Below are 21,706 nucleotides of genomic sequence, written 5' to 3' on the forward strand. Positions count from 1 at the left end.
TTTAAGATGCACGTCAGCATCTGTGCAACCTCTTCTCCCAACCCTGTATATTTCATTTGGGCTCTCCAACAAGAATATCCCATTCCCTACCTTTTTTCCTTCTGCTTCCTCACTGTTTAAAGCCAAGCTTATGTGTGAGTGCCTCTGGGGAAGGGAAATGAACCCAAGGAAACAGGGATGGGCTTTATCTGCTGCTCCATTAGCCAGGAGAGCTGGTGGTAGCCACCTCCTCCTGTCCCTCTTTGCCCTGGCTTTCATGCTCAGTTGATGCTGGTGGTGTCCTCAGGCACTTGTCCCTCTGTGCCACCCACCAGGCAGGCGGGCAGAGCTGAGGACAGAGCTTAGATGGGCCTTTCAAACGCCAAAGCAACCCTGTTTTTTCCTGCTCCAACTGCTCATTAGCAGCTTCCTCCTTGCGGCAACTTCTAAATGAGCTCCCAGTGATGTGCTGCCAAGACTTTATAAGGGGCTCCCACAAACCTACCTCCTCCTCCTCCTCCAGCTGCAATGAACCCCACTGCCCTGCAGCGGCTGATGCTCAGGCTGTGGAGGAGTGCAGGGCTGGGGGAAATGCTTCTTCAAGGGGGCTCCTTTCTCTTTAAAGCTCTTTATTTCGCTGGCTTCATTTTCCAGTGAGGGAGGGACACCTCAGAGTCAATATTATTAACAACTGCCCTGAGATTGCTGCGGGGAGACAGGACATAACACAGAAACTCTGAGCATCCCAGCAACAAAAGGCTTCATTGCAGAGCTCTCCCTTCTCCTCCCTACCCTGAGGCTGATTTTATCTCAGCCACAGGACAAAATCATGCCAAAGGAGTGTGTTTTGAGACCCCAAAGGGCAAGTTTTTCCATGGGAAGCTGGTGAGCCTGCAAGTTTCTGAGCGTGATGGAGGCCACCTTGGCTTTCTTGGGTGAGCGATGCTGGTTTGCTCCAAGCTTGCAGCTCCAGGATGGGGCTGCATCAGTCCTTCAGCTTCCCTCTTCCTTCATCCCAAATGGGAAGGAGCTGAAGCCCCAAGGAAAACCCAACAGCTCAGTCATGAGGAACTAAGGAGAAACCGAGATCAGAGCGCTCAGAGGTGTTACTGTGGTTTGTGAGGGTTTCAGCCTCCTCTCGTGCTGGAGACACCTTTTTGACTCCAGACGGGTTAGCCTTGCAGAGGCAGGCCTGGAGCTGGAAGAATGTGAAAGCTCACTTTGCACCTTTAAAAACCAATGGCTTGAAAGAAGACAGATACCAAAACACTGAGGAAAACACCAAGGGCTGTCCTCTTGGTTTCATCTTTTGGCATTTTCTCTTCAGGAATGGCTCTTCCCGGACAGTGAGCTGTGACCAAGCCATTGCCATTTCTTGGAAAGGAGGGAGAAGAAAAGGCTTTAATCTCTGTTTTCTTATGCCCCATCCCCATCAAACAGCTAGTTACACTCACCATAATGAACCAGGGGTCCACCAGACACAGGGAGGATGTTTTCCCTCAAACCACCCATGGGCAGACAAACCCTTCGAGGTCTGGAAAGCCTGGGGTACATTAGATTAGAGGCTTTCCCCTGGACGAGGGGTACATTCGGTGATAGCCGGTGGGGTGTGTGTGCGTTTGCAACTCAGGAATGAACAACTGGGAAGGATGTGTTTTTAAATGGTTTCCCAGCTGGAAGATGCACATAATTGTGGCTTTCCTTCATCTGGGAGACTTCAAGAGCAGATGGTCGATAAGGGCTCATACCAGCAAAGGCAGAAAAAACACAAGCCAGGGTATCTGGTTTCAGTCTGTCCGTACCCACAGCATTAGATCTGATTTGGGCCTTCTCTCCCCCCACTGCATGTACACAATTATCTGAATTCCTTTCTCCGCTGTTTCCTCCCCTCTGAAGCCTTGCAGACCGGCCTGCCTGCCTTTTCCGCTGCTTGAGGGATAGCTGCGGATTCGGGCTCTCTCCTTTCCTGGTGTGTGCCACAGCTGCAAGGACCAGCACTCCCCATGGGGCAGAAAGCAACCTCGAGGATGGGAAGTTATTCCCCATCCCTATCTTTTTAACCTTTTTTTGGTGAGAAAAGCCCTGAAAATCAAGGGATTTCTGCTATTTTAAGGTGCCATTCCTTCGTGCCTCAGTTTCCCCTTACCTGCTGCTTGCCTCTGGTCATGGTCAGAAAATGGTCCTAAAAAGTTGCATTTTTGCACCATCCACATCAGAAAAATGTTTTAAATCTCAGCTATACATCATTGTCCATCTTGGCCCTGGGGACGACTCCCAAAAACAATTTGGGATTACCCCTTTGGCAGAGACCCAGCCAACACCTGCAGCAAGTGTAGCTTTATGGATGCTATACACAGAGCAGCATCTCCCTTCTTCCTTCAACTTTGCCATAAAAACATTTGAGCATATATTAAACGGGGCATAAACACGGACATGTGTGCAGATGGGGTTTCCCCATCCTTAAACAGAACAGAACATGCACAGCCTGTGCTTGGTTATACCTGAACTTCAGCTTGCTGCTCAATACCTTCAGCTTAGGAGGGAGGTAAGAGGCATCCCACCTCCCATCCCACTTCCCAGGGTTTGCTAAAGTTTGGCCATCTGCTCTACCTAATCCAGGGAGCAAAGACCTGGTTTGCTTGTGCATATCCCAACCTGCTGGTTATGAGCCCACCAGCTCGCCTCCATCCTAGCAAACCTCTGCTGCTTTCACAAGGGCTTCATGTTTTTAATGGCACTGTGATAAAAGCCAAGGCAAAATAACTCACCCATGCTTCCTGCCTTAGGTCTGCTTCATGTGGCTCACAGAAACACTCAGCCCGTGCATAGTTGGAAGGTGATTTTGGGAGGCTCAGAACTAGGTCAAAACAACCTTAATTTCCTCCAGGCCCAGGTGGGATGCTGCTTTACAAGCCGGGTGATACACATGCTGCCTTTCAGCTTCCCACCCATTGCAGTCCAAGCCTCCAATACGCAGCCAAGGGGAAGCCTTCAGCACTTTGGAGGGCGGCTGTTTTCCACTCTCCCTGTGCTCCAGAACAGCTGGACTGTTTTTGCCCCAGCTCCAGAAAACAAAAACAATGGCAAGAAAGAGGAATCACTGTTGGGCATGGAAAATTCAGCCCAAGAAACATTGGTTTTAGGAGGTTTTGAGCAGATAAAAAACCACGGGATGCTGGAGGGCAAAGCACACAGACACTGCTGTGGATGTTACCATTGATACTTGCCATATGCTTTCTTTAAGCTGTTGTTCCCGAGACAGCCGGGAATGATGGTCCTTGGTTCACCAGGCTCAGGAATGAGCAAGGTTAAGGGTTGAATTGGGGGTGTTTGGCTGTAAGCTCCTCATGTAGGGACCCTGCCCGTGATGATGACAATGAGATTAGGGGGGTTCTGTATCCTCAGCAAGATCCTCCAGCATATCTCAGATGTCTGCACTTGAAGCTGCCACACAGGTCTTGGTGACAGTCCCTTTGTTAGTAAATCTGGGGTTAATTTGGATCACAGAGGTGGGAAGAGAGGAGCACAGGGTGCTTGCAAGAGCCCAGCTCACCAGGAGTCCTGGTAGCCAGGCGAGACAGAGCCCTCATGGCCAGAAGCAATCCAAATTCAGACCTCCTGGCATGAGAATCAAGACGCTGAGATCTGTCCTCCCTTCCAACTTGGCATTTCCTAATCTTAAAAGGACCAACCCCACTTCTGGAGCCGTTTGCTTTGGCATTACACCAACTCCCTCGCTGGCACTTCACACCAACCCGTGCTGACCTTTTCTCTCCCAAGGCACGGGGGCCAACACGTGAGCCCCCCGAGTCACGTTTCGCATTGTTCACTGTTGTTTTCCCCCATTCCCTGTGCCCATGGGGCAGGACGCACGCGGCGCTGGTGCGGCGGGCAGGCGTACCGGGGCTATGACATAATGCAATAACCAAACTAGCTGCATATTGGTTTATTTGGAAGCAAAAAGATTAAGGGCAGCTGCTACTTAGTGCCGACTGAGGCATTTTATGGAGGTCCCGTTTTGTGCTGTAACCCAGCGCTGCTTGAGCCCAGTGGTTGGACTAGCACAGGGAAGCTCATCCCCGTCATGTTTTCCTCCTCTTGAGGACTATATAGAGGGTCTCCAGCCCTGAAGGTACCCACCTGGGTAACAACCAGAGAGGTCATGGCTTGATGTTTGCTCTGTCCCATCTCCAATCAGATCCAGCTCAACAGGGGGCTTCTCCTTCCTCATTCACCCGGTAACATGCCTGTAACCACCTTATGGTGCAGCACCTAGCACAATAAAGCAAGCATGAGTAAGGACCCCTGATAGCCTGAATAGGCTTTTGCTGTTATGTTTCACTATATTAATCCTTTCTGGTATCCTCATTTTGGAAAGGATAAGTTTTGGGATGGTGGTGATGGGGATCTCCAGCTGAGTTTGTTCAGTGCTTTGCCATGGGCTGGTTTAACATATGTTTCCTCAGTGCATGTTTGTTTCCCAGGGAGGAAGATGCCAAAGCTTTCTGGTCAGCCATGCCCAGCAATGCTGCCTGCTCTGCTTGCATCCTACCTCCTGACACCAGCCTGGCTCACAGCAGTGCTGCTCCCCAACCCAAACCTCCAGAGCCTGCAAGTTAACATCCCATTAAAATCAATGTTGTGGGGGTGCTTTAAACAAGCACAGTCTGGGATGGGAGACTTCAAAGGGGGCAAAACACGGTGGTGGGGATGGTGCCAAAGGCAGCAGAGCAGTGAGGACAGCACGGGATGGAGGGGAAGCTGTCTGTGACCACCGAGGCAGCACACATGGGGTGGGTGAAGAACGTGCCCATTGGAGTCCCTTAGAAGAGATTTGTTATTGCAGTTCAGACTCCTTTCAGCAATGATGCTCAGTCAGAAAACTCATCCACTCCAGCGATGCCGAAAGGCAGCAGCATCAGCCTCAGGCAGTGTGCCCTGCACTGACCCACTGAGCAGGGCCAGGGTCTTGGCTTTGACCTGTGCTGGTTTTTACTTCCCAAGTTGAAGGGGGGAGGAAGCAGTCTATAAACTACTCAGTGACTGCTGAAATCAGTCCCAGCTGGTGCAGGGTGAGCAGCTGGTGTGTGCTGCACCACTCACACCCCTCATCCGCTACTCACTACCTGACCCTATTCCCAGCCCAAACACAAGGCAAGAAGTTAGGCCAGCACTTTCCTGGTAGGGATTTTGGATGGACAAAACCTCTGTGGGCAGAGAGAGGCTGGGACCTGGTGGGAGAAGCATTTTCTTGCAGTAAAGTAAGTTGAGAAACATCCTTTAAAAGAAATAAACAACAGAACACCACCACCAAACAAACAAACTCAAGCTGTTCAACTGCATTTCCTATTGCATTTGCACTCTGAGTTATGTTATTGTAACCAAAACCACTCTAATCCTATATGAGCAAAGGCCTTGGGGTCCTGTTGCAAAATCCCTGTCTGTGCTATTGCTGCCACCTTCCATCAAACCAGCAGCTCTCAGCTCCCATGGTTTCCATGCAGTGTTCTTGGGTTGGGGAATGCTCCAAATGCAAAGAAAGGAAACAGAGCAGCAAGCCCTCAACTCACCGTGCAAAGGAAACTGCACTGGGTCTGCAGTAAAGTAATGCACAACAACTATATTCTGTGTTCCAAGCTACAGGGTAAGGGAAATGCTTGAGAGCTGTGTTCAGCAGAGAGTTTCACCATCCACCAGCTCTCAGTCCTGATGCTACAGTTGTGCTTTGTTATAATGCTGTGTTGTGCCTTTCAGCTATAACTTGGAGAATCACAAGGTGCCTTATTGGCACCAGTTGATTAAATCCCACATGCAGGGTAAGAGAGGAAGGGATGTACTGCCATTTCCCAACTGGGGAAACTGAGGCACATGCAAAGAGAGCAGCCACATAGCGAGCCTGTATGTGATTAAATCTAAGCTCTGTGTTGTCCTGCTGTGCTACACACCAGCTTAGAGCCAGGAAGGCATTCCCTATGAAGCCTGCCGTGTGCTTTCCTGCTTTGTTTAAGATTAAGTCCGTACCTCATCATTCTGCTGCCATAGGAAACCTGCAGCCGTTCCTGCAGGATTGCATTAGGAAGCCTCCATGGGTCCCAGTTATGGGAGCAGAGCAGGGAAGCACCATAGGGTTAGCTGCCAGCAGAACGCTTTGACAGGCTTTGATGAGCTCCTTGCCGAGCCCCTCTGGGATTACAGGATCATAAACATAAAGCACGACCTTGGGAGGGTCCATTAAAAATCATTATGGAAAAGCTCTCTATGATTTAAGGGGGCAAAGGAGCCTGAAGGGCCCCATTGCCTCATTTTATAGCTCCTGAAGGAAAACAGGGCTGTGCTTCCCCTTCTGGTGCATGATGAGTTGGGGGATCAGAACCAGCCCTTCTGGGGGTACAGGCACAAGGCACTGGGTTTACTGGAGCAGTTTGAGGTGGGATCTCCAGAGACAAGGGGCAGGAGGAGGCAGTCTGGCTGCAGTGGTGTGCCAGTACTGTATAGGGGAGGAGGAAAGACCAGCAGCAGGTTTTGGGGGATATTATCCCCCTTTCTCAACCAGGAGCTGATCTTCCTTCCCCCTGCAAGACTCAAACCACTACAAGCAAGGACTGGGTTTCTGACATGAGGATCAGAAGCTGGATTCAGAGTATGGTTTCTCCAATACCCATAGCACTCTTAAGCAAACTGAGAAGCCACTGAAGTCCCCCAGCCTTACTATGCTCCATGTGGGATGCTAGCAGGTTTTTAGCACAGTATTCCTCTATATGAGTGACATGGAAAGGGGGGATAACTGAAGAAGAACAGGCTGGGAGCAGCCATCACACATCACTTCTCTGCCTGCAGTGGACATGTTGCCACACATCCCACCACCAAGGTGTCCTTGATGCCACAAGCAGATACCCTCCTCCTTCTGTTACCATTTATGTGCTTTCAAAACAGGTACTTAGAGCCAGGGGTTTGAAAGCAATCAGCACCCAACATCCCAAAGGTCCACAGAAGAAGAAATGGAAGGAGCAGGTCACAACAGGGGTTCTCATCTCATGCACTTTCCTTGTGCTGATAGATGGGGTTTGTGAGCGAGTGGGTTTTACTCCTTGATGTGGATTGTATATAGAATACATGGTAAGAACAATGAGCAAAATGTTACAGGCAATGAACTGAAACACAAGTTCATGTCAAGATGTGGAGAATAACCCCTTCATGGCCAGGTAGAGCAGCTTCCTTTGGTGACCCCTATGTCTGGTCATAATAAGGCTCAATCAGCTCAGACAGGCTGCTTTAATGTGCAGTGGAAATAACCTACCAGGTTACCCTGCCAAGGCTGATAACCCAGGGGTAGGACTAGATGACTTCTGAAGGTCTTTTCCAACCCAAGCTATTCTATGATAACCAGGCAGTGGCTGAGCAGCAGCCACATCTATCCACAATGACACCTCATTCTGGTGACCTGGGTGGGATGAGAAAGGATGGGACGTGGCAGAGCCATGCAAGAGCAGTGGGGCACAGCCATAGTGCTATGCACAGGGTAGACCTAGAGTCATTCACCTCGCAGTAACAGGGAATACAGCATTGAGCTGTTGTGAAATTCCCGTTCTTTTTCCAGTCAGAGCCAAAAAAGCTGCTGGAAACCAGAAAGGACCAGTGGGAACGAGATCCTGCACTGCAGCAGCAGCCAGAGCAGGGTGTCTCACCCGGGGTTAAATCCATCAGCTTGCAAATCACCAGCTCTGCTCCAAGAGCTGCTTTGTGCTGACCTCTCCAGTCCTGAGTGGGATTTAAAGCACCAGTGCGAACAGATCAGCTCAGGATTACCTCCTACCTGTTTCCACCTTGTTTTACATGGCACCCAGGGTCGGTGAAGAGCAGGGCACGGTGATACCTTGTGTAGCTGGCAGCAAGCATCCTCCATCCCTTCTTCTGCTTGCTGGAGAAAACAACATTAGAAGAAGCCATCAGAAAATCCCTCCATGGTATCTCCTTTCCTCCCTGTATTTTGTTTTCCTTTCCTGAGTCCCTCCCCAGCACCAGCATTAGGACAAGGACCAACCTGTCATCTGTCAGATGTGCACATACATAAACCACTGCTGCTCATGCACACCATGTAGTTAAGCGTTCCTAAGTGGTCCTGGGCAGGCTGTCAAGTCCTGAGCCCGTCTGCAGAATGTGGTTGTAATTAGATAATTAATAACTTTGAGAAGGAAAGGAAAGGAAATAAGCTAAATGGGAGCTTTCCTTAGTGGGAGGAAATAATTATATCTGCTTTTTGATATATGAGCTGAGGTGGCTTTCTGAAGGCAGAAACAGCATCTCGCCCGCAAACCATCCCTCCCCCAAGTTAGATGGGGTCTCCCATGGGCACTGCTGGGTCACAGTTTGTCCCACCAGCCCACAACCCAGCAGCAGGTTGCTGTGGATCAGAGCAAACCCTGCAGGTAGCAGGGCTCCCAACATGCTGCTGCATCTTGTCACATCCCAATAAATGGGGCAGAAGAGGGATGGTATGGTTGAGTCATTGGGAATCACATGGAGAACTGGAGGTCAGCACAACATCCCTTGGGGTTGGAGATGCTGCTGTCAGCAGATGGCCTCTGTGATGGATGCTTTGCTCCTGCCCATGGATTTACCATTCCACGCTCTGAACTTAGGTTGTACATCCAAAGCCAAATGAATCGTAAAGTCTAGGTTGGTTTTTCTGTGGGTAGTGGTGGTTTTGGATGTGCTTGGATATTGCATCAATGCATTACCCAGGGATGGAAAGAAAACGGATTCATTTCCCACAGAGCTTGACTGATGTTGGGCTGGAGTCACTGTAGGTGGAGTTCCCAAAGCCCAGCTCAGACACCCGAGCATCCAATCTCCCCTCTTCCCTTGCTCAAGGTGGTGTGGGGCTGCCCCTGGTGCCTTGGATCTCTCCCAGATGCTGGATTAGCTGTCTGCTTCCACGCTGTGGGACCAGGGGTAGGTTTCAGCACGTGGTTACTGGTGATCATGAACCACAGCCATAATCTGTAGGGGAAAACAACTTTACCAGACAACATACCTGGGAAAGATGTCCTGTATTCTGTGCATTCATTTCTGTTGTCTTCCTTTTTTGTCTCTTCTCTCCAGACTGTCCAATGCCTGAGACTGAAGTGGAATTGGGATGTATCCAAGTTTGTAGCTTCTGAAACCTTAACAACCTCAAGTAAACTGGTCCAAAAGACCCCTCTTGACCTCCCTCGCTCTGAGCTCTTGCGGAGCACTTGGACTGAGCAGAAAACAGCACCGAAAGCTGATGGTCTGAGACTTTGCAACATCTCTCCCTAAAGCGACTGACCAAAGAGAAACGACATTCCTTGGTGTCCATTGTTGTGTCTGTCTGTGTGTGTGCGTTTGGTTTTAGCTCTTTGCTCTTCTCAAAAGCCTTAATTCAGGAACACATTTAGGAGAAACGGTTGGGTTCAGATGTTACTCCCCTGGACCTGCCTTCTTTTCTGGGTTTGTTTGCTGTCTGTTTGTTTAAACCCAGCACCCTATTCCTTGTACAGTGATGGCAAAACTGGACCAAGGCTCTCGTAAGATAAAACAACCCCCCCAAAAAAGAGAAGGAAAAACCCCACTGTGTCCCCAGCTCCCTGCATGATTTGTTTCAAGTACAGCCTGGATTACAGACTGCCCTCCACGCTCTACTGCCTCTTCCTTATTGCTCCATGATTTGCTACCGCTCGCCCCCCTCATCCCCTTTTCGTTTCAGTGTATATGTTGCTTATTTGTTTTATTTATTGAGATATTTTTAACGAGCTAAGAGACTGCAATGTTGCTGTGTATACTGCTTCTCTTGCCAATAAAAATAAAGATGTCATGCAGCTACCGAGGGTACGAGATTTACATTCTTGACTGCAGCCACTTCCTCGCACCTCACTGTGTTCTGACCTGCACTGGTTTGGCTACAAGCTGTTTCTGAGGTGATGGAGGGCAAAAGGTGTGAGTGTCATTTAGCCAGGCTGATGTCTGCCTGCTTGTGCCAGGGGTAGCTGGTTGTTTACTTGCACCCTGGATAAGGAGGGTTGCTTTTAGAGGAGATGTGCCCTTAAAGTGATGTGGAGCTGTTGGAGTGAGTCCAGAGGAGGCCATGGAGATGCTGCGAGGGCTGGAGCAGCTCTGCTCTGGAGCCAGGCTGAGAGAGCTGGGCTGGGGCAGCCTGGACAAGAGAAGGCTCCTGAAGGGGAGACCTGAGAGCAGCTCCAGTGCCTAAAGGGGCTGCAGGAAACCTGGAGAGGGGCTTGGGACAAGGGCCTGTAGGGACAGGCCAAGGGGAATGGGTTTAACCTGCCAGAACAGGGGAGACTGAGCTGAGCTCTGAGGCAGAAGCTGTTCCCTGTGAGGGTGCTGAGGCGCTGGCACAGGGTGCCCAGAGAAGCTGAGGCTGCCCCATCCCTGGCAGTGTTCAAGGCCAGGTTGGACACAGGGGCTTGGAGCACCCTGCTCCAGTGGAAGGGATCCCTGCCCATGGCAGGGGTTGGAGCTGGATGAGCTTTAAGGTCCTTTTGAACACAGTCTAATTCTATGAAAAGCCAGCTGCACTATGAAAATGGTCACCCAGAGGTGCTGCTCTGTTCCTCCTTCCTACTTACCTTACTTCCTGCTCACCCTGTGAGCAAACACTGGGGTAGACTTTGCCAGTGCCCAGTAACCTCCCTCCGTTGCCTTGCAGAGCCCCATCAGACCCTTGGTCATACACGTGCTGCATCTGGGGTTTCATTTCCAAGTGGCAAACAACATGTTGGAAAATAAATCATTCCTAAAAAAAAACAAACCCAAAACCATAAAATCACAAATCCCCTTAAAGAACAATTGTGGTGGGGCTGGAAACATGGGCATGAAGTATCCAAAAGACCTTTTGTTCTCACACCCTTTCCCTGATGGATGAACAGTGCTGGTTAGAATGTAGGCTGCAACACTGAGGTGATGGAGGGAGATGATTGATTGAAGGGCAGGTCCCTGGTGAAGGCAGCTTGGGAGCCACAGTGTTCCTTGTTGGGATCAGTGCAAAGCAAGCGGCAAACTAGGTCTTTGTAAGAGCTCTGCTCAGGAATTGGCAGGGTGTGATGTTTAAGCAGGGAGGGAGGGGGGGAAGAAGAGATGGTGAAGGATAATTGACTCCAGGGGGGGAAAAAAGGCAACTCTGTGGTGTCTAGAGCCATTAAAAAATAAATCATGTCATTCCATCTAAACCAGCTTCAGAGAAAAACATTTTAACATGCCAAATCAAGAACATCCATGTGTGTATCAGATGCATTAATTGCCTGATAGGTTTCAGAGCTTGAACGTCACATGTTTACTTTAAACCGAGCACAGTTGCAGAGTAGAATACATCTCATCCATTAGAAGCTCTTATTCGCTTAAAAGCCAATGACATCTCAGGCTGGGCTTTTGGTACCAGCAGAGCCAAAAACACCATTTAAGAAGGTGAGTTTAACAGATGTCATGCAATGCAGCAAACAGAATTCTCCCTCTTTTCTTTCTGTCCCCCAGGGGATGCTTGTTTGTGCCTTGGTTTCTGCCATTGGGTGAATCATTAATGGTGCTCCAGATTGCACCATAGAAGCATAGAGAATGGTTTGGGTTGGACCTGAACTTCCTTCCCTTCTTTACCCCAAATCCAACTTCAGCCTTATCAATGGCTTGTCAGAAGAGCCTGTTGTGCTGCTTTACTCTCCCAGGACATGACCAGGAGCAGGAGGAGAACAGCCACAGGTCAGATGTGTGCAGTCACAGCTGCCATGTGCCTTCCTTAATGCTCTATTGGAGGAGCATTTAAGATCTATGGAGCTCTATGGAGGAGCATTTAAAGACCTGTTATGGTAAATCAAAGCATTTTATATCTCACTCTGCAAAGCACACTAGCAACTCCTAGTGCAAACAAATGCTCACAAGCACCCATTGGTAGCTCTTCCATCAATTCTGGGAGTTAGCCAAGGCTCCTCTGGGTGAATGGCCTTGGAGAGGCAGACCTGGAGGCCAGAGATAGAATCATAGCATGGTTTGGGTTAGGAGGGACCTTAAAGCTCATCCAGTTCCAACCCCTGCCATGGGCAGGGACACCTTCCACTAGAGCAGGTTGCTCTGAGCCCAGCTATGCCACACGACTGGGGTGAGTGCTTGCAGTTACCCAGGGGAGAACTGACCCTATGAAATGCTTCAGAAAGTCCTGACAATTTGAGAGCTGTAAACTCTCTGGATAACAGTTTCCTAACAGAAAACACATTGGGATTGATGAAGAGAGAGACAGGCGTCTCAGTCAGCTGCTGAAAAGGCTTTTTGCCCTGTCTGAGTTCATCTTGCATGAGCCAGCAGCATGGGTTAGCTCAGAAGCTGAAGTAAAGGTAAAACTCAGCTGTGCTGTCATGCACTGGACATAACACTGATGTATTTACTTCTCTTTCTTACATGGTAGGAGGGGGTATAAAGTGGTATTCATCACATCATTCACCCTAACTCCTTAGGGGACTGAGTTTTCCTTTCCCAATCCCACCCCTGCATGAAAGCCCAACACCCCATAGGAGATGAGGAGATGAAGAGGGCAGGGACAGACTCTCTTGTGCAAAACAGAATGAAACCAAACAAATCCCTTAATACAGCTCCTGGCAATGGGGTTGCTCCTCCATGGCAACACACATGCACATAGAGCGTGGTTAAATACTGGTCCTGGACTGTTTGGTCTCTGTGTACATGAAAGGCTACAGAAAGCATCCAGGATATGCTGTTTTGTGCAGGAATCCAGCTAACAACAAAGCCAAATGGTCACTGGGATGAAGCCAAGCACTGAGGTGGTGATGTGAAGTGTACTGATAGCCTTTTAAATGGCTCAATCCCAGCTCAGCTCAGCACCACCAAACCACCCTGTGTTCACAAGGGGGCAAAAAGCCTTCTGCTGCCACTCACGTTTTCACCCTGAGTCCTACTTATGGACCAAATGAATCCCTTGGGATCTGTTTTCTCCCTAGCCTTTTCCATAGTCACCCCATCTTCAAGGGAGCAGGGAATGCTGACAGCAAGGTGGGATTGGGGAAGGGAGGAGAAGCACTGGCAATGCTTCCCAGGGATGCTCGTAAACTGGGACCACCCCAACACCATTTCTGGGGTGCTGAATTCAGCCCCCCCTTGATGGGTTAGCATCACCTCAGCACTGAGACCTCAGCTATGGGAGCTTGCATCCTACCCAAGCATGGGAGAGGAGGGAGCCCATGAGCTTTTGGAGGCACCCAGATGCAGTCAGCTGTATGATGAGGACAATGATAAACCTTCTATTTACTGCTGTTATGAAGCAGAGTGACAAAGTGGCCTTTATCAGGGTTAAACATACAAATTGCCCCCAGAAACCACAAGTGATGTGAAAGTGCTGCTGCTTGGGATCTTTTGCTCAAACTATTCTTGTATATCATCTGGGCAGAATTGAAGAAGCAAAGCATTGCAGATGGTCATCCCCCATATGGCACAACTTGTTCCAGTATGGTTGTGGGCTCCATCTGTTTTGCCCAGCTTTGCTCACAGCATTGGCTTCATTTAGGTTGGAAAAGACCTTTAAGATCATCGAGTCCAACCATTATCCCAGCACTGCCATGTTCACCATCAACCCATGCTTTTAAGTGCTACATCTCCACACCTTTTCAATACCTTATGAGTACTGAGAGGTATTTACTCATGAGAAACCATGAATTCTTGTCTCATTTGTAACTCTTTCCCCCACTAAATCAGCACTAAATCAGTAGCTATAAGCTGGTCACCCAAACCTCACTAATAACCAAATACCACACATTACCAGCATTTCACACACGTTTTAATGGGATAACCCAAATGGATGTAGGTTTTTCAGCTGCATCGCGATGCTTATTGTGCTTTTGATGTCTTTTTGATGTCTTTTTGATGGCCTTTGGAGTCTGAGGATTTGGTCTGGGCATGGTAAAGTGCACTCAGCCCTTTTATGATTTCCTGCCTTGTTTCAGAGCCCTGCACTGAAAGACTTCAGTTGCCTCCTAAATCTTTTCCCAGAACTCTCCTGTCACTTTAAATATTCCCAGCATTTTGTTAGCGTCAGGACTTTGAAATCATATCAAAGTAAACCTCAAAGGGAAATAACACAGGGAAGAGTAAGGCTGGGGCTTAATTCATATTTAAATAAAGATCCTTGGCCTCAGCTTGGGTTACTGCATAAAATGACTGGGAGCAAATGGAGCTTTTAAAGGCCATGTTCCCCCCAAGGGTCTAGTTTAAACCCATCAGTGAGCCTACCAGGCAGGGGAATGAAGCTGCCTTCCCATGAAAAATTCCCTGCCATTGGGAGGAATAACATTTGAAGTTCTTCAGGATCAAGATGGACTTTTTCCTCCCACCCCTCCTGAGCCAAGACTTCTTTCTGCCTTCCTTCTTTCCTTCCTTCCTGCTTTTCTTCCTTCTTTCCTGTCTTCCTTCTTTCTTACCTGCTTGCCTTCCTGCCTGCCTTCTTCCCTGCCTTCCTTCTTTCCTGCCTTCCTTCTTTCCTGCCTTCCTTCTTTCCTGCCTTCCTTCTTTCCTGCCTTCCTTCTTACCTGCCTTCCTTCTTACCTGCCTGCCTTCTTCCCTGCCTTCCTTCTTCCCTGCCTTCCTTCTTTCCTGCCTTCCTTCTTTCCTGCCTTCCTTCTTACCTGCCTTCCTTCTTACCTGCCTGCCTTCTTCCCTGCCTTCCTTCTTTCCTGCCTTCCTTCTTTCCTGCCTTCCTTCTTTCCTGCCTGCCTACCTTCCCCTGCCTTCCCCTTCCTCGTACCTCACATTCCTGAAATGCCAACAGGAGATATCCCCCTTCCCCCTTCCCAAAATACCACTTTCCAGGAAAGAAGGAAGCAACTGAGGGCTGGTTTCCAACAAACCTCAGTACCTGACTGGGATTTGTACAGGGCCACACTAAAGGCAGCTTTCCAAGCTGCCTGCCCAGCACAGGAATGCTTGCAAGAGCAGCCAAGCACACAGCTCCCCTTGCCTTCATCTGGGGATGTCCTTTGCTATTTGCCTTTAAGCACCGTATCCCGTGCAGCACAGAGCAGCAATGGTGATGGATTTAGCCTTCCACATCCCCTCTGCTTTTATTTCTTACTTCCTATTCAAGATCAGTGGGCGGAAGGGACAGCTTTTGCCAATGCTGGCAACTCCAGAGCTGCCAAAACCCTAACAAAGGCTGTGAGAAAGATATTTCTGCAAGGACCCATTTGCTGAAACATGATTCATTTCTTTCAGATAAACCCTATTTCCTCTGGCCAACACTTACAGCAGGGTTAGGCTCCCTCATCCAGCTTGGATACATCCAGAGCATGTGCTTCTAGTTGGGTCTTTGCGATGCTGCACTCGACAGCATGATGCTGCAGCATGAAGCTGCTCTCAGCAAAGGTAGCTTGAAGCTGGGGGCCTTGCATTGGGTTTTGCCTCCTATGTGCCCCAGCCCTCACCAAGTCATGCAGTGGAAGGAGGCTCTCCCACCCGGCTCCATGCCACCACTTCAAGCAGCATTGTTTCCAGCCAGGCTCTGACATGCCTGCCTCAGTAAATGTGGCTTTTCCACCAGCTACTGGAAACAATGGGCTCTGTGGGTCATTTGCAGTTCATCACGTCTTTGAGTTGTCCCAGTACTTACTTGGGAAGAAACAGCTCTGCTTCGCATATGGCTGCATGATCCATGATGAAACTTCCTAACATCCCCTGTTTCAGAGTCCCCTTTCAAGGGAGGCCTCCCAGACTGCAGCTTGCTTTCCCAAATTAGTGATCTGGTGGAAACAGCAGGAACTGGGCGAGGGACCAGTTGGAATGGTCCTGACGATGCGCAGGACAGCGGCTTGGGAGCACCATGAGAGGTGGGGATTGTGCCATGATCCATCAGCCTGCCTGGGTCTGGATCCAAGGCTCAGCCCTGGCATTGGCACTGCTGGATTTTGCCCTTGACCTCTCTCTTCCTTATGGACAGCAAGAGGAGCTGGCTGAGCATCTTCCTCCTCCTTGCCCCTCTTGGTGCTCAGCTGGAGGCTGCATGGGGCTCTCCATCCAGTCAGGGCAAGCCCTAGTGGGGTGATGGACCCAAAATGCTGGGCAGGGAGATCCATGGGCACAGCATCCATCCAAAATGAGGCCTCTGACCCCTGTATTTGCTCTCCTTTCTCTCCATCACTTTCCCCTGGACACCTCCATCACTCTCCACTGGTCTCTTTCATCCATGCTTTCTCTACACAACAGTGACAATCAGCCCTATGGCCACAACCTTACCCCACCAATGCCACCTTCCCTCTGACAGGCACTGGGGTGTATTACCTGGTGGGTACTGATACTCCTGGGGATCATGAGGACATCTGTTCTCAGACAGCTCCCTGTGATGTAGTGGGGGTAATGTGGAGTTCGGGTCTCTTCCTCCCAGGACAGGGGACAGGTGAGCACAGGGATGACATTTGCAGCTCCACATTAGGGAGAGGTGGATGCACTTGTGCCTGCACTCAATTTTTAACATCTTGGCCTTGAAAGAAGCCAATTTCCCTTTTTTTCCCCCTATTTTCTTTTTCCCTTGGGATACATGATTTGGCTGGAGAGATGTTTATGTGGTTTGTTTATTACCTGGCTTGCTCTCCCACAGGCTGTCTTCCTGTGACCCCTCGCTCAGCAGTGACAAAGCTACACCATCACATCACCACCATCAGCTGCACCCAGGCATCATGACTTGTGCCATCACTGTTGCCCCATTGAAACAGCTGGGGTGTTTGTGGCCAGCTCAAGTTCAGGCTTGTGCTGCAGTCACTGGTTGTCATCACAGAGCATCCTTGTCTCATCAGGGTGCCAGGACAAGCTGAGAACAGAGGGAACTTGCACCACCTAAAAGCCAGCAGAGGAATGAGTATCCATCAAATCCTGGGTCCCAGCCTTCTTATATTATAGCAGTGGGCTGAGGTGGGGCAAGATTGATCCCTTCTGGAAAACAACACTGAGCACTACCTTCCACATGCACAAAAGAGGGACTGAAGGAAGAGAGGGGTGCAGAGGAAGAAGAGAACTGACATGCGGTACAGAAAAGAAGTGAGGAAAGACCTGCCTGTTCTTACAGACCACATGTGGGTATCTCAGTGTGGAGCTCACTCAGGCTTCAACACAGACCCATTTTCTGCATATCAAGCACTGCTCTCAGGTTACATAGTTTGATTGATGCTAAACTCAGCACTGGGGCTTCAGCATTGCCCTTGTGAGCCCATACTTGTTAGTGCTGCATTAGAATAGAATTAAATCAATGATGCCAATGGTTTTGTTGCAACTGCTGCAGGAACAATGTGTTTCTGCTGAAGAAACAGCTTCCATCCTGTGCCATGTGGTGCATGGGGTCTCCTCTGCCTACATCCAACCCTCCCCACAGTGTATTAGGATATTAGGGTGGGAAAGAGCACTGCACATCAAGGCAGGAGCTCTCTGAGCGGAGGCTGCAGCACACACATCTCGAGGCAGGATATACGGAGTCCATCCCCAGCACCACAGCACAGTGTGGACTGGGAGCAGCTACCTCTGCTACAGCTCGGCTGGGCTGTGAGCAGATCTTAATCAGCTGAACCTCATGCTGTGACATGTTTATATGAGCAGACCCTTTCCCCTTCATTAGTACTGGGGTCAGGAGGAGGCAAAGGTCAAGCTCGAAGCAGACGATTTCACTTCTAAACTAAACCATGGCCTCCTTCTACCTCCCTCCTCAAAGAGCTCAGCTCATAAATTTCCATTGACTACCACCAAGATGACTCTTTCCCCCATCCCATTCTCTTTAATAGGAGGGATATTTCATTCCCCAGAACCAGAGGGCAGCTCCTTATTACCCTGTGTCCCTTTGGCTGGTATCCTGCCCTGTGCTTCCATTGATGTAGTCAGGACTACTAGAAAGATAAAGGGGACAGGGATGCTGGATTGGCATTCCAGCTGCCTGCTTTTAATGGTTCTTCCACCCGTGCTCCCATAGCATCAGTGACCCGTTTGACACGCTGGGGGCTGGAAAACCAAACCCCGTGGTCAGGAATTCGTGTGCTCGCTTCACTTGGAAGAGAAAACAAGGGTAAAAATGCAGCTGGCTTTCAGGTTTCCTGCTGTTATTCCTGGAGTCCAGCTGAAGCTCAGGGTCCAAAAAGCAAAGCGAAGGAGGTGATTGAGACAGCCAGTTTCAAAGGAGGGTAAGGGATTTAGGTGCTCAAGGAGAAGCAAGGAGCTCCTTTGCACAGCTGCATGTGGAAAACCCACTGGGATAACGTGAACCTTCCTGGAGCTGAATGCACTTTCTGCCCTGGAGCTGCAGGTTCTCATCCCACAGGAGAGTCATGGTTAAAACCACTGTTTGATGCTTGCAGCTGGGTCCCAGCTCCCATTGACCAGAGTGAAAAGGGACAGTTCCAAACCAATGGGTGATTTCAGGCTATTGTAGGTGATGATGCTCAGCAGTTGCTGCTGTCTCCACATAGCCCAGTGTTATTATTTATACCCTGATGAGACATAACATAAACAACTCATCACAACCAATGGTGAACTTGCTACATTCAGTACCTATACATCCCTCTGAGCAGGGAGGAAATGTATGCATCCACACAGCTCTGCTTTTCCACCCCACTCAAGGCTGTTAAGGACGATTTCCCCTGCCTAGGTCATCCTCACCTCGCCACTAGCTCAGCTCAAAGGACAGTGCCTGTGGATTGGTGCCATCGTGTGGATACAGCTGTAACGATGATGAGGAGGAGGAGAGATGGGAGGAAGGACGCTGGGAAAAGGACAAATCTGGCGTTGTCCATGTCTGGGTCTAAGCCTAGTTCAGTCCAGTGGGACCACAATGCTTCCTGCAGCAGGTTGAGTAAATAGAACAGCAAAAGCATGCATCACCTTCATCTTACCCACCCTAACACACCTGCTGATACCTACAGCAGATCGCCAGGGGGGAGCTTTCCCAGGTGATGCCCTAATGAAAAGAGCAGCAGAGATTGATGTCTGCAGTGCTTGAAAGGCTCCGAAGCTGAAATGAAGCTGTGAGTGGTACTCTGCCTACCTTACTCAGGCTTTCCCATTGGAAATGAGGCTGGAGCACACTCATGCATCTATCATCCCCTCCACGACTGTCTGGTCTACCAACACAACCATGAACCTGAAGGAAAATCAGGCTTTGGCTAGTGGCAGAGGGTGGGCTCTTTGCTCTGGGCTCGCATCCTGTCCTGGAAGCCACACAGTCCCCAGCATCCAACTCTCATGCAAAACTGAAAAGCAATCCCAGCCCAGGATAAAAATAAAGGGTCCATGGGGCCCTGTCACTCCGGGGTCAACTGATGCAGCGGACGTGCAATCAAGCTCCTTCATCTAATTTTTCCAATGCCTTTTATAGGCTGGATCTGAAACGGAGCCAAGTGACGAGCAGGGGGGGATAACGAATCCCCTTGTGAGCCTGGGGTTTCCTTTGTACAGTCAAAATCCCAAGCCAAGTCCTGCTGGCTGGGATGTTCCCATTATCCTGCAGAGTGGAGGGCTGAACTCCGATGGGCTCCTTCCAAACCCCCATCCTCTGGGATGGAGAGCAACCTGCCTTGACTCAATGCTTCAATCCTTGTGGGATAAGGAGGGGGGATGAGCTTGGTTCCCACAAGGGGAGGAAGTCTGTGAAGGATGAGGTGTAAGGGGCATACAAGTGGCCAGTGCTCAACCCTATGTGCCCGGACACCCCATGCTTGAGTGGTTGTCATCAGCTGGACCACCAGCCTGTAGGTGCAGGTGGGATCTCATTCAGGGCTCATCCATCCTTAGCTAGCTGGCATCCCATTCCAGCCAGGTTTTGCAGCATGGGGCTGACTGCATCCAAGATCCATTAATGACCCAAGCCCATGTTGCTGTTTCAGATTAAATTGTTCCCAACGCTATGCATTGTTATTTGGGAAGTGCACGGTTCTTTCCCATATGTCTTTGACCTATAAAATGAACATCTCCCAAAACCGAAAAGGTTATTGCCAACTACGACGTGTTTTCATTTCTTGTCTTTAAGCACATTTCATGCTTTGCCAGAACTTTTTAGGAGGTTGAAACTGAAGGCCTTAACTCAGGAAAACACTTCAAACGCGTGCCAAATAGGACTTGAGCGCACACTTGTATCTAAGCACACTCTGAAGGCCTGTGCTGTTGTGATGGCTTCCCAAATCGATGCAAAACCCCATCTTCCTCTGTGTTAACTCATAGGCTCTCAGGTTCTGTCCTCAGCTTTATTGACAGTCACCTCCAGGTGAAGTTGGGTTGCAGATGTGCAGCTCCCACAATACAGAGCCCAGTTAACATGTGGGGATTGCAAGTTGGGGCTTATGGAAGCCATAAAAACCCAAAGTAAGTAGAGGTGGGTGATGTTTTTCAATGGACATTTTTAAACATACAACCTTTTGCAGCGATTTCAGGGAGTTTTTGCTTTTAACAACCACAAAATCTGGCAAACTCTGCGGAAGGCATATTTCTGATGTTCCTAAAGGGAACTCCAAAGAGACTTTGACTCGAAATCTCTTCTTCTTCCTAATTTCTACAACATAAAGCAGTCAGCGTCCAAGTAAAATATCTCACTTCAGGCTGGCTCAAATATCTCTTTCCATTTATTTCTTTCTGTATTTTGCCTGAAATGCCCAATATTTCATTTTTCCATTCATCCCAGATCATTATTCCAACTTTCTGAGATTTTTTATTCCCCAGGTTTTGAAATCTACTTATATCCTGAGGACTGAAACCAGAGCTGGGTAAAAGAAGAGGGAATGCGAAAGGCCAATGCTGAAGTTTGTCTTTAAGAACTCACCAGTCAGCTGGGAGGAATTCAAGCTATGGCACACACGCTGTGGGTATCAAAAGACACGGAAATCTGTATCCTGCTTTCAGGAAAGAAGCATTTCATCACTACAAGGGAGAATACCAGATGGAGACCAGCCTCTCCCCACACTCCTGCTGCCCCAAGCCTCCAGCATTCCTACCTGCCCTGCTAAATCCCCACATCAAGCCACTCCTGCAGCATGCCTTTTATCTCAGCAGCACAACTCTCCTCATGAAAGGAAGCTTATATTCTGTTTCAACACACTTCTAACACAGTCATGGCATTAACCTGCAGTGTGGTTCCTGCAGGAGAAGTTTGAGATGGGGAATGGGTGACTGCAGCTTCCCTCTTTCAAGCAGCCCTTGCCTTTTTGAGGTGAGGTCTTCAGTTCAAGACCTTTCACAACCATAGCAGAACCTTCTAGCTGCAGAGAGCAGGCAGAGAAGTGTCTTGGTTAATGACCACGTGTGATTTGCCCCAGCACAAAGACCTTATGAAAGGCTGCTGTGATGGAAGATGCAGGAGCACACAGCTGGAAGCACTGTGCCCCTGCAGTGCACTGAGCAGAGCAATGATGGCAGCTCAGGAGAAGCTGCTTGTGGTGCCTCCCTTCCTGCCCAGACTGGTCCAGAGCCTCAAGGCTGCTCTAAAGGACACCAAGACTGCATCCAGGGAGCATCCCACCTCTAAACCTACCCTCCTATGGCTACCATGGAACAAGATGGCAAACAGAGAGGGGAAAAATGCCCAAATCACTTGGTTTTGGTCCTCAGAAAGTTTGGTCACTCCTGAAATCATGGAATGGTTTGGATTTGAAAGGACCTAAAGATCATCCAGTTCCACCCCTCATCCACAGGCAGGGACATCACACACTAGACCATGTCACCCAAGGCCTATCAGTCC

General features: G+C 49.4%; 1 protein-coding gene across 1 annotated transcript in view; it reads left to right on the forward strand.

Annotated features, from left to right (window-relative positions):
* The window catches only part of TWIST2 (twist family bHLH transcription factor 2), a 34,634-nt gene extending 24,811 nt beyond the window's left edge, over positions 1 to 9,823 (forward strand). The window contains exon 2 of the mRNA XM_005152713.3: positions 9,082 to 9,823. The gene's annotated coding sequence lies outside the window, so the exon portion shown is untranslated. The remainder of the gene's footprint in view (positions 1 to 9,081) is intronic.
* The last annotated feature ends 11,883 nt before the right edge of the window (positions 9,824 to 21,706 follow it).

Source organism: Melopsittacus undulatus, chromosome 8 (assembly GCF_012275295.1).
Source record: "Melopsittacus undulatus isolate bMelUnd1 chromosome 8, bMelUnd1.mat.Z, whole genome shotgun sequence".
In the NCBI taxonomy this organism is placed as follows: Eukaryota; Metazoa; Chordata; class Aves; order Psittaciformes; family Psittaculidae; genus Melopsittacus; species Melopsittacus undulatus.